This window comes from Periplaneta americana, chromosome 16, assembly GCF_040183065.1.
Source record: "Periplaneta americana isolate PAMFEO1 chromosome 16, P.americana_PAMFEO1_priV1, whole genome shotgun sequence".
Lineage (NCBI taxonomy): Eukaryota > Metazoa > Arthropoda > Insecta > Blattodea > Blattidae > Periplaneta > Periplaneta americana.
This window is the reverse complement of record NC_091132.1, coordinates 117,531,072-117,551,897: the sequence shown is the minus strand read 5'-3', so window position 1 is coordinate 117,551,897 and position 20,826 is coordinate 117,531,072.

Sequence of the window (20,826 nt, the reverse complement as noted above, 5' to 3'; positions counted from 1 at the left end):
TGTGATTTCGTTCTTTTGTCCATTGAGCAGCTATTAGGGAGAATATTAAATACTCTCTCAGCACTTCCATTGTGACTTGGGATAAATAAATAGAATTGATATATTTTTAAGAGTTCTGAGAAAGTTTCAGTGCTCGCAGAACTATTTGAATTGAAGAATTTGCACCATTGTTTATCTAAACTTAAATCTTTGTCAAAATTAACTTGATTGGCATGTCTTTGTACACTGCAGAATAAAATTCATAAAATAGCTTAGAATAATGAATAGTCACATTTTTAGATTGTAAAAATTCAATGCATGTTAATAGGTCATCATATTTTGTTTTTTTATGTGCTCCAGCTTCAACCATTGAAAGCAGTTGAATTCTTCCACAGGTTTTCACCATTTGTTTAGATATTCCATGATAATATCGCACATTATTTAATGCCTGAATGCCGGACATTCCAAATTTTTTTAAATGCCTGCCGGAGAGGATAAAATGATTAAAAAAAAAGAGGACATGACCTCCTTTTCCCGGACGGATGGTAACCCTAGTCACCACCAATTTAGTTGAAACTTATGTCTTAAGATACCAGTTGAAGCTTTAAAATGCAAATCCAGAGAGAGAAAGAAGATTTTTAATGTCACTACAGAACAAAACAAACCATTGATTCTTACTTCCTGCACATCTGCAACCAAACCCGCATTTCGAAAATGGACGCCACAGAATATCAAATTCACAAACATGGCAAATGGTGCAAATTATATTATATATGAATAATGCAGAGGGCTAATTTAGATAAAAGCGGGATTTGCGTGACACGATAGTAATGAGGTACGATTACAATTACATACAAATTCTAATTTCTGATACACACAGCTATTACTATTAATGAAAACGGGTAGAATTTCAACTGAAATTAACTCACAATTGCTATATCTAGTTAATTATTATAATGCAATAATGCGTAATATACGGCACAGCAGAATACAAACCGCACTTTGTGAAAGAATACAACCTTTATGGCAAGACATTAAATATATTCACCAATGAACAATTATATCATATTGAAAGTTTAATACATTCATATATACCGCATGTTCCATTTAAAACTACAAAATATATTAAGAGATTATGAAATACCCATAATGAAATGACTAGCCTAAAAAAGTCCCGTTAAGGGCAAAGGCCTCCTCCTATAGAGGGAGAGCTCTATTTATCTCACGCGGTGAGCTACTCCGTGTAAGAGATGTTTATGACCTTGGAATTGTTCACTTGGTTCACATTCTGCACTGTTTGGTATTGTTCGCTTGTTTCTGTCGCACTGGTTTTAGTCGCTGTTCACTTGTCTTCTTAGATTTTTCCAGTCTTCCCTTTTTCTTGCTCTGCTTGACCAATGGCTTCCTACACGTTCACTGCAGAGGTCGGCCCATCTTCTTCTTGGTCTTCCGCGTGATCTCTTGTCAATGCGGGGATCCCATAGTGTGGCTGTCTGCGTCCATCTTCCGTCTCTAAGTCTTGCAACATGGCCTCCCCACTTCCATTTGGTGTCGGTTGCTTGCAGTGCTGGATCTTTAATTGCTGTCATCTTTTGTAGCACTTCGTTTGGAACTCTGTCCCTCAGTGATAAGCCTAGTATCCTCAGCATCTTTCTTTGGCATATTTGGAGACTGTTACGAAGTTTGGCAGTGAGAGACCATGTCTGACACCCATATAACAGTATAGGAGTTACGCAGGTCTTCAATATTTCTATTCTGAGTTTCTTGCAAAGTGTTCTCTCCAGAACGATGAACTTGAGAGTCCAGAATGCCTTCCACGCGAGAGAAATCCTTCCTTTTATTTCCTTCTCTGTCTTCTGGTGAAAGGAGACTAGCTGTCCTAGGTATACGTATTCAGATACGTATTGTAGTTCTGCACCATCAATTATTATGGGTGACTCCGGCCCGTTTGACATTACTTGTGTCTTGGTCATATTCATCATCAGGCTTGCTGATCGCATAATTCTTGGAGCACTGACTGCAGTTCTCCGAGCGATTTAACGAACAATACGACGTCATCAGCAAACCTTAGAATATTTAGTCTGCTGCCGTTGATGTTTATTCCACAATTCCTGTTCCAGTTCAGTTTGCGAAAAATGTTTTCCAATACAGTTGTGAATAATTTTGGGAAAATTGGGTCTCCTTGTCGCACTCATCTTTTGAGCCTGAATGGTCGTCCTTCGATCTCGGTTTTCATTTTGGCACAGCTTTGATTATACAGTTTATTTAGTGTCGTGATGTATTTGTTGCCGACCCCTGCGTATGTAGTGCTTGCATTACACTCGAGTGTTCAACCGAGTCGAAAGCTTTCCTATAGTCTACAAAAGCCAGGTATACTGTTAAATGAAATTCTTCAGCCTTTTCCATGATCTGGCTCACGGTTTGAAGATGGTCTGCCGTGCTGTACCCTGAGTGGAACCCCGCTGGTCAGTGTTTAAATCTTAAAAGCATAAGAACTTAAGCACATTCATGGCGAAATCTTATTTCATTCCCTGAAGTTCTTATAGGACTGAAAGGAATCGAACCTGCATTCTTCGCTGAAGCTATTTATAAGAGTCTGCCATTCCACTTATTTAATTTGTCCCTCAAGTATCACAGTGCTAAAACGCAGTTACACTAGACTCTCGCTAGTCAGGCCCTCAGTAATCCGACCTCTCAATAATCCGCCTTCCTCCTAGTGCATTTCCTATCACATGTATTGCATAGTTTTATGAGAAATTTGCACCGGTACCGTGTGTTATACTGCATTACTTGTATATACGTATACACTCGCCGCTCACGTGTCGAACATTCTAGTTTCGATTTAGAAGTGCAAGTGGTTGGCGCAGCTTATAACATTAAATTTAATGACATCTGTACGCACTCTCAATAATCCGGCACCCCTTTGTGCAAGGAATGGCCGCATTAGCAAAGGGTTTATTGTATCATTCGGGCACCAAATTCCTGGCACAGACTACAGTGTTACTTGTGGTGGCAAGATAGGACAATATGGATTATTGCGGGAGTCTCTCGTTTCTCTCAACTTTAGAAATGTTCACCTTGCACTCCTCTTAATTAATAAATATCATCGACATTATGTATCAAATTTAATTAAATATTTTGTTCAAAGCACAATGAAAGACACAATCAATATATAAAAGTACAAATAAAAGTCAATATACTATTTTAAATCGCGGATGTGTTAATTAAGAAGAGCTAATGGTACTTCTACTTGGAGGGAAAAAATATTTGTGGCATAACATTTTAGATGGACGTAGTAGTAATGTCAACTTAGTGATTTTGTCGTATCAAGCGACTTTTAGCTGGTGTTGACAACAGTTTAAGTCTAGAGTCTGGCAACAACAATGTATAGCGACTTTTAAGACACAAATATTAGACATTTGGTTAATATCTTTGCTGATTAAATAGGATGTAATAAACATGTTTTTAATAGTATATTAAAATATTTCATTGTCTTTTTCTACTTCCCTAAGATTCCTACATCTCTTTGTTTTATTGTGCTATGCAAATTTAACAATAGAAAAAACGAAAATCCATTAATCCATGAAACTGCAGGTATAGGTATCCTACAAACAAAACTCAGCTCGGACTCCTCGCGGTGGACATGCTATACCCCTCTTACTCCCCTGCAGTAGGCTTGAGAGCATGCTAGAAACGGGAGCATACGTCATCTGCGCGAGACAGTCACGCCCGCTGGTTTCTGCGCACCAAGGTTTCCTTGTTGGATGCCTATAGCAAGATTATCGACATCGTATGGCAAACATCTGAATCTGAGAGCTGACAGTATGTTGTGATATCATTATGAAGGAGGGAACTTATTGTTATATACTAGGGAATTCGAAAAGTAATGGCAACATAGTTACTGTTTCACATTGAATTTATTTAGGTTACTTTTAATATTACATACTTCAAATATTATAGTGTCCTACCATGTCAACAATAGGCCTACGTTGCCAAATTCTTAGAAGACGGCATTTCTGGATATATCTGATCAATCCAAAGATCTTCGGAGGTCAACTCTTAATCGAAAGCGAATGTCTCGCTTCCACCTAACTTGCAATAATGCCCTAAAACACTGAGTTGCATATTTTTCTCTTGAAACTTGGATTTTAGAGCACCTTTGTTCGTATCTTTAGCCACTGTATTTACAAAATAAGACTACTTCGAGACTTTCAATATTGCAAATTTATGAAATAATCGCTGCTCTATTACGTAGTACAAGATTGCAATGGTCACCGCTAGGAGCACTGATTTACAGCACTGTTGCCATTACTTATAGAAAGTTGTAGTATATTACGTTCTTTTAGAGACATCTACAGACATTTTGAGGTTACCATTAATATTACGATTTTTAGCGACATCTAACCACTCTTGAGGTTCAACTTAGCAACAAAGAGTTACCAGGAATTGGCATCTCTGCAATCTGCCCAGCTAGATTACAACTTCGTGTCTAACGTTGACGACCAAGTACCAGTTGTCTGAATCTTCTTATAACTATAATTATATCGAGTTGATCCTTCGATATCTTGGCCGTTAGGGACCTGTTTGAATATATCTCTAAACTCACCAATAGGGTTCTTTCATCTCATCTAACCCCTATCTTCAAAGGATCCAATTAGCACGAAATATATATTAGTGAATAGAGTAGTAGTAGGCCAAGTAGTAATAGTAGTAATAATAGATTTATTTCTAGTGGCAGAGTTAAGGCCATAAAGCTTTCTCTTCCATCAACCACTATTAGAAAAATAGCAAAGCAATAGCAGAAATAAGGAACATAATAATAATAATAATAATAATAATAATAATAATAATAATAATAATAATAATAATAATAACAATAATAATAATAATAATAATAGAATTAAAACAAGTTTAGTTACATGTAATTCTAAAAATCAAACAAATTGTAGTAATGTGAATAGAATTGTTAAAATAATAAAGAAAATTTATATGTTAAAAATAAAAATCATATATTAGAAAATAATATATTTTAGGAAAGCTCACAGTCTAAGCAATCTATTTGACAACCGGGTACTGAAATTAGTAAATGTCTGACAGCCCCTTAAGGTATGAGGTAGGGAGTTCCAATGACGAAAATTTGAAACGGTGAATGATGGAGAGTATCGGGAAGTTTATGATGAAGTATACTCAATGTACCGGCGATCTGAGATCGAGTATTTAGGTTATGGTTGGAGCATAAATACACAAGACGAGACGACAGATAACTTGGGGTTGAGGTGCGAAGAATTTGAAATAGAAGAGAAAGACAGTGTAAAGTTCTGCGGTCGTTGAGCCGGAGCCAAGATAAGGATTCGAAAAATGGTGAAATATGATGGTATCGTCGGACATTGCACACATATTATGAACACGTTGTAATTTGTTCGAAAGTTCAGTGTCTAAGTCAGTGAACAACACGTCACAATAGTCAAAGTGCGGCATTACAAGTGTTTGAACTAATGTTTGTTTCAGTGGCGCGGAAAAGAAATGCTTGAACCGGCTTAACGAGTGAATATCTGAGCAGAGTTTTTACAAGTGTGCTTTACTTGGTAATTCCACTTAATTCGTTATCAAAATATATTCCTAGATTTTTAACGATAGATGAGTAAGGAATTTCAATATTACTAAGCGTAATGGTCGGCATTTGACTATCGTTCAAAGTGTTCAACAGTCTTTTGGCTTCGATGATTATGGCCTGCGTCTTAGCTGCATTAAGTCTAAGTCTGCTGGCCCATGTCGAGACTGAAATGAGATCGCTGTTTAATTTGTGGATACAGTACAGGAAGGACTTCTGCCCGCCAGTTTGTACATAAATATTTTTATTTAAGAAAGTGCCTATATTATTCAAAGAGAATAAGAAAACTACATGGCGACAGAACAGCATATGTGCATGTATTAAGTGAATTGATTGTAAAAATAAAACGCAATGCGAAATCTGACTCTCAACCGAGCCTCTAGCAGGCTCTGGGTACAAAAAGCGCGTACTATAGTTAATATACTGAGCGGCATCTGTAATTTAACACAACACAAATTATAATAATAAATATTACTATACATAAGCAGTTAGAATATCATTTATTCATCTAAATTAAGAAAGGAGTGTATTCAGTGCTGTACAGTCAGAGCACAAAAAATTGTGCAATTCACAAAGTCAGTAATAAAAAGTAAACAACAGAACAATAAAATTAATTCAAAAACTCTCAACAACATTGACATTAAAAAACTCATTAATTTCATAAAGTGGTTTGTTGATTAACCAACCGGAGACAAGTCTGTTAAAAGACTTCCTTTCCAGATTAAAAAGATATCTCGGAAACTTATTTGCTATTTTTGAAGACATAATACAATAATTATTCATTGTTTTGGTTAGCCTACACTTAGGTATGTCAAAAAGGTCACGGTTTCTGGTATTGTATATATGAATATTATTCCTATGTGTCAACATTTGTGAATTTTCTTTGACGAAATTTAGGACTTGATAAATATACAGTGATGTTACAGTCATATTTTTTTCATTCACAAATAACGGTCTGCAGTGTGCCTTCATTGATGAATAAGTTATAATTCTAATAGCTTTTTTTGTAACATAAGTACCTCATTAGTATAACTACTATTACCCCATAAAAGTAGTCCATAAGAAAGTATACTATGGAAATAAGAAAAATAGATAACTCTAATGTAATTCTTCGGGACATACATTTTCAAATTTCGCAGAAGAAATATTACTCTTGACAATTTTTTACAAACAGAATCAACATGGTCTGCCCAAATAAGTCTGCTGTCCACAGTAATACCAAGAAGTTTAAAATTATTATTTTCCATGACTGCACTACTAAATAACAAAGATGCAGTTTTACTTTCATTTAAAAGAAATTTATTAGAACGAAACTACTTCTTTCCTTTATTAAAAACGTAATTACTAAGAGTTTTCAATTCATTAATATGACTATGACTTGTCAAGAAAGTGGCGTCATCAGCGAATAGCACAGAATAAGCAGAGACATTGCACACCAAATCATTAACCATTATTAAAAATAACATAGGACCCAACACTGATCATTGAGGCACACCATATTTTACATTCATGAGCTTAGATTTATTGCCATCAATGAAGACACACTGCTGACGGTTATTAAAATAAGACACAAATAATTTTAATTAATTATCTCTAATACCATAATATTGTAATTTTTCTAATATAACATCCTGCGAAACACAGTCGAAGGATGGCTGGTGAAACTGTCTGCCTTCTTGTTTAAAACATTCATCACACACCTTTAACAAGTAACGCACCACTTGTTGAAAAATACAGGCGATGTTTTACCGGATTATATATAAATATATATATAAATATATATATATATATATATATATATATATATATATATTGTTATTATAAGATATGTGGATATGTTTTGTGCATTTTGTTAATCCCGTGATCAAGACTCTCTAAATATCTCTGGGGAAATTTGAAAGGGAAATGTATAAAAATAATCCACAATGTCTGGAAGAACTGAAAATAGCAAGTAAGGAAACATCGTCTTCATTTCATTATGGGAACTGTAGCAAGTGATGCGTCACTCTTTAAACAGGTGCGACATATGGTTGGGACAAGAAGGCAGACAGTTGTAGGTTCTCCTTTCTGAATTTGCGTGAATTAATTATTGCAACTGCTTATATTTTACATTAGAATATTTTGTGACGTGTAAAATTACCAAAACTGTGCGGAGTATCACTAATAGCAAACTGTGTGTGTAAGCGAAATCTGCGAACCCCTCGGCCAAGAGCCAGGTTGCAGCGTTGCGGTTGCTCTGGGTCTTAGGGCCTATTCACCAGATATTTTGGGCCATAGTTATCAGCCGAGTGGAAGAAAGGACGGAACCCTATGAATAAATGATAATGACTATGATTAACATTATAAATTTTTCATGAAGAATAATAATTACTATTACTATTGCCAAATATTATTATCATTATTATTATTATTATTATTATTAATCAGGAAAATCTAAAAGTTCTGCAGAAACAATTATTATTGCAGTTCCCTGAGATAAACATATACAGGGACATCATTTTATTTTTACTTCAATTTTTATTGTACCTGAGTTTTTTAATGTACTTCACTCTCACCCCTCTACTAGTAAACTTCGAACGTTCTCCACACAGAACCAAGGCCGCGTATGCAGTCATAGTAAACAGTACTGAGTTAGTGACTATAGTAAGTTCCAGAAATATGTTCGCTTTTTCCAGTGACGAAATAGCTTTCCATATTGAATCGTATTTTCGCACAGGTACTGTCGTCCGTTTGCCTGCATCGCATCCCGATTTTCCCCACCTGCTTCTGCTCGCCCCTCTGCAAAGGCTAGTGGCTGGGCTGTCTTAGCTCTTTTCTGAAAACATTCATTTGTTAGGAATTGGACGTCTACGTAATATTACATAACTATTTAAAATAACTTAAATAAAAGCATCTCGTTAAGTAATTAACCGTCACGTGATTTTTCCCCCTTTCTACGACCCTGCGACAAAGCCACTTGGACGAGCAGTAGATAGCATAGCTGAGTAATTTTTATCTTTTCGGATCGGGCAGAAGTGAAGATTGAATTAACAGTACGTAAGGTAGGCCTACTCTTTTATAGAGTAGGTACAGAATTATTTCAACTTTAGTTACTAGTACGAAGGACGAAACTGGTAATTGGATTTAGGTACAATAGTCTACAGTGCGATAATATGCTCAAAAAAACTGAATCCTGTATCGAAATGAACGGCCACCATTTTCAAAAATGCGTTTAAATACCCATATTATGATTATTTTTCAATTTAACTTCATTCTCTATACTGTACTCTAATGTTCTGTAGACAATATACTATACATTGCATAATGAATACGTCAGCAGTTCGTGAGTAAAAACACTTATAGATAATATTGTACTGTATTTTGATTAAACAAAAACCTAATGAAAATTATCAAACTCAAAATCGCGATATTTCCTAGTTTACGTAAATGGATGAGCTATTTTTCTTCCCTCCTATACCTAGTAAAGTGATTTGTTTGTATTTTATGCCAGTATCGTCGAATTCCAGTTTTAGAAGGGGGTAGCGAACGGTGTTTCTGGTTCTCAAAAATTAATCCAAAAGTATAGCGAGGTTAATATAGAAATGTTAGTAAAAATAAAATTATGTACTCTAATACAGAAACATGTATATAATATAACAGTGCATAGTTCAACATGTATGTTGAATATAAAGTGAAAGTCATCTGTCGGGCCATAATAAACACGGTGAGTGAATATTTTATGTTTCTTTGCAATGAGAGAGTAAATAAATGTTTTAATTAAGATTTTTTCGGAGTGCTGGAGTAATGTGAACGAGAACAAACTCTTAAATTGAGAAATTCCGTCGCGCAGACAAATTGCAGCGCTTCTGTAATGAGAAGATGTAAACTTAAAAAAATCCCTTTATAAAGTCAATCCCGGAGTTATTAAACATAATGAACAACAAAATGGGTTTTTATTATGCACACAGATTAAACATGCAAATCTCTTCTCTCCTATCACGGCACAAAACAACTTTCTTACATTTACATTAATGCGCGGAATGCCCTCGGAATATAATTACGCAACGTTGATATAAAGTAAATGTTTGTGAAATGTACTTCATTCCCAAAACTACATTAAGGAGTTCTCGTGAAATTCAGTTCTCCCGCTTTCTGTTTATTTACTGTATATCTAATTCTAACGTCATAATTTCCCTCTCTAGATTTACATCTAAATATCTATCACCCACAGAGCCTCTGAACCTATTCCTTGTCTAGTGTTGTCTTCCTGTGTTAGGCCTTACCTTCGGGGGTGGCAATGCATCAGGGTAGGTGGAAACTGCACACAGCTTTTCGAGGGACCCACTAATCCTACCCGGATACTGCACACTGATTCACGAGGGTTTTACTAATCTTACCCGGAAACTGCACAATTTACAAAATATGTTTCTTTTGCATTTGGCTGACTTTACATTGAAACTTCGCTTAGGTCTACTTCTTTCCTTCATTACTTTGCAGTTTAAGATAAGTATCAGTTTGTATGTCCAGAAGTTGATCCACGAATTTATACAATGAAGGATGACTGCGGTAAAAACTGGCATTAAAATGCTTGTGAAATGATTCACAGCCATTTGTTGCGCGAAAGGTTGATGCAGTCATGGCTGCCCATACAGTGGAAGAGAAAACTGCATCTTCGGAGATATTTGTTTCTAGTAAATAATCTGCAAATTTCTCAAGTCTAGTATCTATCGGTTTTACCTCAGTCAGGTCCATAGCGAAGAAATCCTCGAATTCCCCTGGATTCAAATACATTATTCCAAAAACCATCCTGAGCCACTGTCCTATCTCACTGTCTTCTTTGTACTCCTTCGCCAGTCCTACACACTGTATTTACGCCACCAAGATTGCGCAAGATGGAAGCTGCAACATACGAGTATAATAGTAACCCATTCCTAAGTTTTCAGTATAGTGGAGCATGTATAGCTAGTTCAAAGTCTGTTACTGCATTAGATGGAGTGAAGTTCATGTTGCACGCTGCACATTTATTTATAATTACCTGCAATAGCTTTTCAGAAGTTTGAACACTTTTATTGGGTAAACTACAAAATATCAAAGGGGCATACTGATCATTATTTACCCCGTGAATTGTAAAAATTTGTTATGAAAACTGAAGACAATAACGAAAAGTTCCACCATGTATATTGTATCAAGTCCACATAAATAGATAGGCCAGGTAAACACAATTATTCCATTGTTTTTGTCACTGAAAAGGACGAAATCTTCACCTCGGTTAGTAATAAAGTTTAAATGACTCAGTCTGTCATGAACTTCATGTTGCGATTTAGGTAGAACAGACTGAAGTTTTCTCCGCGATCTGTATAAGTTATCTTTTATTCGAGATATGTCACGCACTTTCAGGTTTTCTGTAGGCAAGATTTGACAAATAGCATGAAATATTTTTATGGCTTACTATTAACATCATCGATGGTTTTCTTTTCGTAACTGCATTAATTATTTGGCGACTTTCATGTTGTTCAGGAAGATATAAGCTAAATTTTCGCATTGCATTTTCTAACACAACACCTAAACATTACTTAATACTTTTATGCTCGACCATGCCGAAATGTAGTAATTATACACCTGGTAGTAGCCCTTTAATGCACCTCATTAAAGTACACCTATTCATTATAGTTCAGTTGTTCAGCCAATGAGAAATCACCTTTGTAGCATTATAAAAGCGCAAGTATCGATTATTCTCGGATATGCAATCGAAAGACAACTAGCGAAAAGTCACGGAGGCTGGAAATTCAATACTGTCGCAGAAGGTTATGTTCTGTTACTATAATAATTAGCGTTAAATGTAAATGATATTCAAATAAATTCAATTTGTCATCTCGTTTTTCAATTCTAAATCAATTTCCAGGTTATATCAAGACTAATGTTCATGTTATTCTGTGGATTATATCATAGTCAATGACATTCGTGCCTCGGAAAAAATCAATACTTTCGCGTCTGCGCACATCTCACAATTTAGAAGGTCAGTTCCGCTCCTCACTTAGATAACCATAACATGAATACTTATGAATAATTTCAAGTTAGAAATATGGTCGAGCATAAAAAGTCGTATGAAACTTGCCTATAATGGTAATTAAGACGCTCGTATGAAAATTATGAAACTCGCTTGCGCTCGTTTCATAAACAAAAATACTCGCGTCTTAATTACTACCATTATAGGCTCGTTGCATAATGTACTATTTCAATTCCTTGGCTTGATAAAATTTACAATCCTCTTATACCAGCACTAAATTTCCCCGTTTCATTTCGAACTAAATTAAAACAGTTTAGTTAATTAAAACTATGTAGTATCGGCTAAGCAGTTACAAATCATTTTGTTGTGCAGTTTCCATATGACCGTAATCCAGATAGAAAATGTTGGTGTGCAGTTCCTTATGACTGAAATCCAGGTAGAAAATTTTGGTGTGCAGTTTCCGACGCCCGAATGCATCATGTTAACAATGACGAGAGGGTCAATTTTTAATGTACAGTAAAATACTCCTACGTCATGATCTCCATACAAGTGAAGCCGGAACGGGCCAATAAACCAATTTTTGGAAGAAATGATGACGACGGTGATAATGATGATGAAGACGATGTATAGTCCTAGAATTCGCACCGCAAGACGTAGCTAGTAGAATTTACGCGAGTCGGGGAAAGGGAAGCAGCTCGTTACTGTTCCATAGCAACAGCACACTGTATCAACAGCGACAGAACACTGTGATTACCTACATAAAGCAAATTATACAGGGGTGGTAATACTTCGTGGTCGTTCCTTATCTCACAACTACTGCACAGAGATACTGACATAACTACGTCAGTAGACAGCAGGCAACACACACGACTTTCCATGTACACAACAGTACTGAAAAAGGTGTAAGATTATTCAAATTTAAAATAAAGGAAGGAAAAACAGTGTAACAGCTCCACAATGCCACGGCAATGTATTTGGATCACTGTTGCACGTTTCAAAAAGGCAGGTGATGTAGTAAATTACTCGAAATGAAATTAAATTTACAGAACAAATGTTCAGGGGGTCGAATGAGCGACCCCAAAGCGCTATGCGTCCATTTACCTATACACAGAAACAAACCTAACCTAACCCCATTACCGTGATAATCTGGAAGCTAGCCAAAAGAACGGTTCTGGTACTGAACAAGAGATGATCAGTCACAAGTTACATGTAGCCGCCTTCTTTGTGTCTGATGTTAACAACATAACAGCCCAATGACACTGCCAAGAGTAAAGAAGTGGATTTTTAGATTTACGGAGAACGCGGATGCTGTTTGAATGAATATACTTTCCTTCCTTAACATCATACATTTACGTGGACAAATAGCTATTTTGTCCGGGAACTTAAAAGCTTTGAATATTTTTTTTTATTTGAAGGAGATGCTATTGGAAATTGTAGAATATTTTGGATAATCCTGTGTAAATCATCTATATTGCTAATATAAGTAAAATTAAGAAATTAAAAGAAATGAAATATAATTATTTTTGACATTCGGAGCAGCAAATCTTATGAGAAATTTTTAAAATAAGAATGAAGACTGATCCATCAACTATTGCCATTATCATGAAAGCTTCCATAGATATTTCGGGTTTCAGTGTTCCACAGCTCTTGTGTAATCTTTCTCAGTTTAACGTTCATTACTGTACGTTGAAATATCAGGTGTCTATTTGTCTGTTTGCGCTCTATCTTTATCTTATGACGTAGAAGTTTCGTTATTACATGGTGGGACTCTCGAGACACGGGTCAGCATAACACAGGACATCGCAATAACGAAGAATATCCACGGTTTGATGGAAGTCAAATCCACACATTTCCACTTTTCTGTCATAAATATTTTATTTCTTGAATTCGAGAAACCTGAATTTGTAGCTATAAACACACGCACGCCTACAGACATATACATACACATACAGCTATCACATATACACATAATTTTAAAATTGCTTAAATTAATTTCATATCATTCATTAATTCATCCATTCAGTGTTCTGCCCAATGGCAGGTCTTTCACTGCAAACCCAGCTTTCTCCAATCTTTCCTATTTTCTGTCTTCCTCTTTGTTTTCTCATATGATCCATATATCATAATGTCGTCTATGATCTGATACCTTCTTCTACCCTGAACTCTTCTCCCGTTCATCATTCCTTCCAGTGCATCTTTCAATAGGCAGTTTCTTCTCCGCTAGTGACCCAACCAACTCCTTCTCCTCTTCCTGATCAGTTTCAGCATCATTCTTTCTTCACCCACTCTTTCCAACACAGCTTCATTTCTCATTCTGTCTGTCCACTTCACAAGTTCCATTCTTATAAATATCCACATTTCAAATGCTTCTATTCGCTTCTCTTCACTTCGTCGTAATGTCCATGTTTCTGCCACATAAAATACCACACTCCATACAAAACACTTCGCTAGTCTCTTCCTTAGTTCTTTTTCCAGAGGTCCGCAGAAGACGCTCCCTTTTCTATCAAAAGCTTCTTTGACCATTGCTATTCTCCTTTTGACTTCCTGGCAAATGGTAGCCTATTTGTCTTATTGTAACATGTATCATTCAGATATGTTTATTTTATATTTACATATACTGTACATACATTACATTATGTACGTACGTACTACTACTTTTTACGTATCAGTATATACTGTGTATGTTAAATACTGTATATTCACACGTATGCAGCATACTTGGTGCTGTAAGACAGGCATGTCAATTGATGCCCACAGGAGCAAGCGCACGCTTTAGAGCGCAGGAGAGCCTGAGCGCTTTACAGAGGAAAGGAAAGAGACAGACGAAAGAGGTGGTATATACCGTTTGGTCGAGCTATATTCAGGAATGCCCAGCACTGATTCAACAGATAAAGGGAAGAGAACTTATTAAAACTGTATCCATGTTAATTTTTAGATTTGCCTGAGAAGTAAAAGTGCATTAAAAGAATGTAAGTTTTAATTTTAATGCCCATTTTTCACAAGTATGATTTTTGTATTCAAAAGAAATATTTTCTCAACTTTTCGTATAGAAAAGTGAAATTTTCAGGTATAGGCCTATTTATTTCATAGCCTTACAGAATGTTTTCGTAAATCTGATATACCGTATATACGTATTACTGAATATAGTGTATTGAAAATTTTGAAAATATTCGCATGGATATTGTTTGTAAGGAAATAAATTAACAAAGCAACTACTGTTACATCATAAGCAAATGATACGTGCCCATGTGTTGTAAAAATGTCAGCTCTATAGCTTCAGCACATTTCGAGAAAATATTTTAATATTCTGATGATAGGAAGTTCCTCACAAATATCACCTTAAAAGCATAATGCGATTAGAGTTTTGTTATATAATATTAGTTACACTTAAAACAGATACAGTACCTAGGTAACTTTGCTTTGCACTGTAATATTGTTTTCATTAGTTTATTGATTACCTTTGTAAGGCTAAATATACCATCAATATAAATTCCAACTTATCATATCATACTCAATCTCTTTCTTTGGAATATCATTCTTTATGAATGATGTGTTTCATCCACTTAATACAGTATAATATTATACTACTATGGAATTTATGTGAATATTTCTTCTTAACTCTTGATTATGTTATTAACGTTTAAAACACAAGTGCAATATTAAGAAATTGGTATTAGTACTTTTGTTTTACAGACAATATAGAAAATAACAAACAGAAAGAAGCCATATAAAAATAACGACATAAAATTTCACGTTCCGTTTGAAGTTTGTGCACCACTGTTTTCTTAATCCAACAGGCTGCTTATTCATATACACAACCCTTGCTTTTTCCATACTTAGCGCTTACTGCCCGCGCACGACGTCAAGGTCAGAAAAATACGCTTCCTTTGACATCACTGCTCTAAGATCTTACTTCCTCCATGATACATAATTCTGCATCTGAAGGTGGTGTTTCCTTGGTTTGTCACTGTTCCAGTTTTCTTACGACATGTTACGGAATTACTTTGTTATTTGTTCCTAACTTTCAGTTCAAGGTAAACATTCAAAATATATGTTAGAAACATACGTTATATTTATCCTAATCTAGTCTTTCAGGTAAAGCTTCCTGTGAAGCAGATTTGAATAATTTCAAGGGAAAAATAGTTCCGGGGCCGGGTATCGATCCCGGGACCTCTGGTTGTACAGACACCCGGCCCCGGAACAATTTTTCCCTTGAAATTATTCAAACGTTATATTTGACAAACGGCACCCGTAATACGTCAGGTGAATCCAAATTCCATATGAAATAAACCCGTGATATCGCGAGATAGTTGGAAACTAGAACTATGCGCTCGGTCTCGCCCTTAATCCTGCTCCGTAGCACAATGGATGCCTCTCGTATTATTCTCGTCGGACGAGCTTTCCTATATTGGCCTACAAACAACTTCGCTCTACCGAGGTTGAGAGGGAATACGTGGGGAGGTTTCCATACAACAAAACTTTGGTTGTTTTGCCTTTTGTTTGTGAACCAGAGACCAATAGTGTGCCAGAAACCCTGCCTCCAGCGATCTCGAGTTTTAGAAATTAGCGCGCAATGCGTTGAGGAACTTCTATAGGGTGAAAATGGATATGAAATTGAAGCAGAGTTTTAAATTAAACAGAATAATAGTGTTTCCAGGCATTAAACGTGAACAGTATATTCAACTTATTTTCAGGGCTATAAAAGAATGAACGCAAGCTAATCAACAGAATACAGATGTACCTGCACAGTCCTACTAATGTATATATATATATAGATGCGAATATTAACAAAATGACTACAATATGCATTATAAATATGTATTTACAATCACAACTACTGCCCGACTGGTAACTGTACAAACCCGTCAATAGGAATGGAACGTTGAAGATCTCACAAAAAAAGGGGCGCGGGGGGGGGGGGCAAAGTTGAAGTTTGGAGCGGTGTTCTCTAAAAAGAGACTAACTGTAGTAACTTTCGAGGAATATCACTTTGTTGACGTCGTACTAAATTTTGTCCAATATTCTTTTCAGAAGATTAACTCCATATGTAGATGAAATTATTCCGGATCATCAGTATGGTTTTAGGCGTAATAGATCAACTATTGATCACATATTTTGTATTCGACAGATAATGGAGAAAATATGGGAGTATAAGGGTACAGTGCATCAGTTATTCATAGATTTCAAAAAACGCATATGACTCGGTTAATAGAGTAGTTTCATATGATATTCGTATTGAATTTGGTATTCCCAAGTAACTAGTTCGATTAATTAAAATGTGTCTCAGTGAAACGTACAGCAGAGTTGGTATAGGTCAGTTTCTGTCAGATGCGTTTCCAATTCACTGTGGCCTAAAGCAAGGAGATGCACTATCACCTATACTTTTTAACTTAGCTCTAGAGTATGCTATTAGGAAAGTCCAGGATAAAAGAGGGTTTAGAGTTGAACGGGTTCCATCAGCTGCTTGTCTATGCGGATGACGTGAATATATTAGGAGAAAATTCACAAACGATTAGGGAAAACATGGGAATTTTACTGGAAGCATGTAAAGAGATAGGTTTGGAAGTAAATCCCGAAAAGACAAAGTATATGATTATGTCTCGTGACGAGAATATTGTACGAAATGGAAATGTAAAAATTGGAAATTTATCTTTTGAAGAGGTGGAGAAGTTCAAATATCTTGGAGCAACAGTAACAAATATAAATGATACTCGGGAGGAAATTAAACAAAGAATAAATATGGGAAATGCCTGTTATTATTCGGTTGAGAAGCTTTTATCACCCAGTCTGCTGTCAAAAAATCTGAAAGTTAGAATTTATAATACAATTATGTTACCGGTTGTTCTTTATGGTTGTAAAACTAGGACTCTCACTTTGAGAGAGAAAGATAGGTTAAGGGTGTTTGAGAGTAAGGTGCTTAGCAAAATATTTTGGGCTAAGAGGGATGAAGTTACAGGAGAATGGAGAAAGTTACACAACACTGAACTCCACGCATTGTATTCTTCACCTGACATAATTAGGAACATTAAATCCAGACGTCTGAGATGGGCAGGGCATGTAGCACGTATGGGCGAATCCAGATGTGCATATATAGTGTTAGTTTGGAGGCCGGAGGGAAAAAGACCTTTAGGGACACCGAGACGTAGATGGGAAGATAATATTAAAATGGATTTGAGGGAGGTGGGATATGATGACAGAGAATGGATAAATCTTGCTCAGGATAGGGACCAATGACGGGCTTATGTGAGGGCAGCAAAGAACCTCCGGGTTCCCTAAAAGCTCGTAAGTAAGTAAGTACCTAACTATAGTACCTACAATAGGTCGAAACATGTAAACCAGGTACGATAGAATTTAACACAAAAAAGTCATATAATACATATTCCGAAATATAATTTTACACTATCTGTTGAAATAGGGGCCTTGTCCTGATATAAGCAAGTAAATAATAATGATAAGCTAATATTATTAATAACGACAGCATTTGTGCTAAAGCATTACGATGTCTGCTCTTCCATGTTTTGTTTTATATCTGGCTCTGTATGAAATCAAATATTGGTTGCGGAAAGAAGTCAAACGCTACGCTCCGTTAACCGAAAGTAGCAGTGACTGAAAGAAGACATCGGAAGCCTCCTGGTCTATGAAAAACGGGAGAGGAAATAGTTCCGAGTTGCCTGAAAAAGTCTTTATCATCAAGAAACTGCACCAAAGCATCTTGCCATGTCACACAGAACGTAAAGAAACTCCATCACGCACAGGAAGCACATAAATAACCCAAGCGGTGTAAGATTTGAGGGCGACAAAGTAAAGAACCAGAGCACAGCAAAGATTCTCTTTCCCTCCCCTTTCATTTCTACCAGACGTACAAAATGCATAATGCATATAACTTTTTTTTACGTTGTTTCATTCCAGTATGTTTTGTTTTTGCTTCCCATTTCTGTCGCATTGCGTGGGTTGCTGCTGGAAAGTTTCTTTATTCATTTTTGGTGGAAAAACCTTCTAGAGAACCGACGGCTTCTCATAAACCGCGCATTAGTAGCAAACGCCATCTGTTCCACTATTCTTTGAAGCATCAATTATCTTCCGTTTGTATTTTAATAACTGTTTTCGCGTTAATTTCTGACGTTTTACATTCACTATGTATAAAATAAAAGGAGACAACAGTGGAAAAATATCATATGAGGAAAAAAAGAGGGAAAAGTACAGGGACATCATTTTATATTTACTAACATTTCTAATATTAACCTGGCTATACCTTTGGATTAACGTTTGAGAACCGGAAACGCCGTTTTCTACCACCTTCCACGACTGGAGTTCGACGATACTGGTGTAAAATACAAACAAATCACTTTACTAGATATAGGAGGAAAGAAAAGTAGTTCATCCATTTACGTAAAGTAGGAAATATCGCGATTTTGAGTTTGATAATTTTCATTAGGATTTTGTTTAATCAAAATACAGTACTATATCAACAATACGTGTTTTTATTCACGGACTGAGCTATCCATGCGAACATATTCAGTATGCAGTGTATATTATACTGCCTACAACACATTAGCGTACAATATAGAGAAAGAAGTTAAATTGAAAAATAATCATAATATGAATATTTAAACACATTTTTGAAAATGGTGGCCGTTCATTTTGATACAGGCTTCAGTTCTTTTGTGCATATTGTCGCACTATAGACTGTTGCATCTAATTCCAATTGCCAGTTTCGTCCTTCGTACTAGTAACTCAATTTGAAATAATTCTGTACCTACTCTATAAAAGAGTACCTTACGTACTGTAAATTCAATCTTCATTTCTGTCCGATCCGAAAAGATAAAATTACTCAGACATGCTATCTACTGTCAGGCCCAGTGGTTATGTAGCATGGTCGTAGAAAGGAGGGAAATCAAGTGACAGATAATTACTTAACGAGGCTCTTTTATTTAAGTTATATTAAACAGATTTATAATATTACGTAGACGTCCAATTCCTAACAGAAATTAATATTCTCAGAAAAGAGCTAAGACAGCCCAGCCACTAGCCTTTACAGAGGGGCGAGCAGTAGCGAGTGGGGAAAACCGGCAAGCGACGTAGGCAAACGGACGACAGTAGTTGTGCGAAAATATGATTCAATATTGAAAGCTCTTTCGTCACTGGATACGCGAACCTATTTCTGGAACGTACTGTACTCACTAACTCAGTACTGCTTACTATGACCGCATACGCGGCCTTGGTTCTGTGTGGAGAACGGTTGGAAGTTTACTAGTAGAAGGGGTGGGAGTGAAGTACAGTAAAAAAATTCAAGTACAATAAAAATTGAAGTAAAAATAAAATGATGTTCCTGTATAAATCATTGAAAAATCAAGTTCTGGGCCCACAAACCTGTATCAGAACTTTATCAATAGTAAAATTACCGGTATACTAATATGGTCTGAAGTGTTTTAAAATTGAAAGTCACAAACGTGTCAAAACAATTCGATTAAAATCAAACTTACAGTTTATCATCATCTGCCACGCCTCATTTCACATACAACTAACGCTGCACAATGACTTTCAATATAAATTACACATGTGCCAACATTACATCAATATAATTAATACAAAGGGAATTGAATTATTTCATGCTAGTATAAACAATTATATCAATAATTATTCCTTAACGTCTATACGAGGCGGTGGTGATAAGTTCTTAGCCTAACACAGAATTATTGCAAGTTTTATTCTTTCAACATAATCATCTTTTAACTCTATGCACGTAGCAAAAGGACTATAAAACAATTCTGAGCTTAAAAAAAACTTTTGGTCTACATATCATTCTTTCCCATTACTTACGCACTAATTCAATCGATCGTTTCTCTTTTGTATTTTACTTTCTGTAGTAGGTAATAATCTGAGGAGGCTAAAACTGGCAAGTATGGCGGATGGTCAATCTATACAAAGTCAAATTCATCAATTATCTGCAATGCAATAAGGACTTCTGAGTTTGTGTTTTGTATTGTAAGAATATCACACATTTGGAAATTTTACAATGGCATTTATCAACAATTTTCTCCCGAAACTTTGTTAGTAAAGAAGAATAATACGTTGCCGCCCCAATTTTACCTTATCTTACTAAGTAGTCTGTCATAATTCCGTTCAGTGAATCAGTAAAGAATCTAGGTATTTATAAGGATAAAAGTTTAAATTGGAACATTCAAGTTGCAGAAACCTGCAAAAAAGTATTCTCATTAATCCACTCGTTTAGGCGATTGAAGAATTTTCT